The sequence below is a fragment of the Nanorana parkeri genome, unplaced genomic scaffold, assembly GCF_000935625.1.
Source record: "Nanorana parkeri isolate BGI_ZX_2015 unplaced genomic scaffold, ASM93562v1 scaffold189, whole genome shotgun sequence".
Taxonomy (NCBI): domain Eukaryota; kingdom Metazoa; phylum Chordata; class Amphibia; order Anura; family Dicroglossidae; genus Nanorana; species Nanorana parkeri.
Genome location: NW_017306457.1, coordinates 1,509,049 through 1,509,351, shown reverse-complemented (window position 1 = coordinate 1,509,351; position 303 = coordinate 1,509,049). Strand labels below are relative to the sequence as shown.

General features: G+C 43.6%; 1 protein-coding gene across 1 annotated transcript in view; it reads left to right on the top strand.

The window, feature by feature from the left end:
• The window catches only part of CACNA1D (calcium voltage-gated channel subunit alpha1 D), a 289,622-nt gene that overhangs the window by 221,239 nt on the left and 68,080 nt on the right, over window positions 1-303 (top strand). The window lies entirely within an intron of this gene.

Sequence of the window (303 nt, the reverse complement as noted above, 5' to 3'; positions counted from 1 at the left end):
GTTAAATGATCCATAGTACAGGGCTACATACAGATCATTTAATACATTCATGTTAGTATAATTGTAAATGTATTGTCTGCACTGTATTAGCAGTATATACTCTACATAGAGTATATACTGCTAATACAGTGCAGACAATACATAATTGCTTAATAAATCTCCCCCCCAAATCTGCCCTCACTCACTGTGTCCTTGTGCCGGTGATCGATCAAAACTACGAACACATCACCGGAGAGAGCAGGGACGAGTCAGCGGCGCGCTGGTCCAGTGGGAGGAGCTCCAGGTGGGGTCCTAATTTAGCTG